The sequence below is a fragment of the Prunus dulcis genome, chromosome 6 (genome assembly GCF_902201215.1).
Source record: "Prunus dulcis chromosome 6, ALMONDv2, whole genome shotgun sequence".
NCBI classification, from domain to species: Eukaryota; Viridiplantae; Streptophyta; class Magnoliopsida; order Rosales; family Rosaceae; genus Prunus; species Prunus dulcis.
The window spans coordinates 16,320,590-16,321,966 of record NC_047655.1 but is presented as its reverse complement, the minus strand read 5'-3'; positions in this window follow the sequence as shown (position 1 = coordinate 16,321,966).

Below are 1,377 nucleotides of genomic sequence, written 5' to 3'. Positions count from 1 at the left end.
CCCAAGACCAATGATCGGGCCCCTCTCCCCTTCACACCCAGGCCCAGGTTCGAGGTGTTCACGACCCTCAACACCACCTATGAGAACGTCCTGGTGCGTGAAGCCCCCATCATCCCCAAGCCACCCCCTCGGAGACCATCCAACAAGCCTATGCCAAACACGGGGGTCTTCTGCCGCTTTCACCAATTCGGCGGCCATGACACCGAGTCTTGTGTTGCCTTGCGCAACATAATTGAAGGGCTCATCCGGGAGGGGAAGCTAGACAACTATGTCCACAACATACCAGCCCCGCCTAACCCTCACCAAAGACAAATCAACATGATCTCCCCGATCAGCGGAGGCCCTACCCTGGCTGGCACCTCCAACAACTCCATCAAACACTATGTCCGCTCCACCTATGCGCACCAGGTCTTCAGCACCGAGCATGGACGCTTGCCGAAGACACACAGATCTGGCTGGGCCCCATTACTTTCAGCGAGGAGGAGGAGCGTGGTGTTATCCTCCCCCATGACGACCCACTCATTATCCGGGCTGACATTTCTAACTTTGACGTTGGGCGTATCCTGGTGGACACTGGCAGCTCGGTCAGTGTGATGTTTGCCGAGGCCTTCAATGAACTCCAGGTCCCGCCTCACCTACTCGACCGAAGCATCACACCCCTAGTGAGTTTCTCGGGCGATGTGGTCCAGCCCATTGGCAGCATCCATCTCCCTATATCAATCGGGGTCGCACCCCAGCGGACGACGATCACTACCCCCTTCCTTATCGTGGATTGCCCCACGGCCTACAACGTCATCCTTTGCCGCCCGGCCTTGGCCCAAATGAAGGCTTTTATTTCAACACATATGCTGCTGTTGAAGTTCCCCACTCCTAATGGCCCAGGCACGGTGCGCGGCGACCAGCTCGGGGCCCGAAGCTGCTATGCCTCAGCAGTCAAATCCACCAATCGCCAACATAGGAGTGAAGCCCTTGCGGTAACCCAGGCTCCCGCCCCTCCCCAAGCTGGCACGGAACCACCTGAGGACCCAAGGGAGGAGTCCATAACACCACAGGCCGAACCTATGGAGGACATGGAACTGGTTACCCTTCATGACGACATCCCAGATCGGCAGGTCCGGATCAGCACCTCCATCTCGCCAGAGCTTCGATCTGACCTGGTCGCCTTCCTCCGCCTCAACTCCGAAGTCTTTGCATGGTCCTACAACGACATGCCTGGCATCTCACCAGACATCATATCCCATAGGCTTAGCGTCAATCTTGCTGTCCGACCAGTTCGACAGAAGCGCCGAGCTTATGACCCCGAGCGCTATGAGGCCATGAAGGCGGAGGTGGATCGATTGAGTAGTATCCGATTCATCAGGGAGGTTGACTATCCCA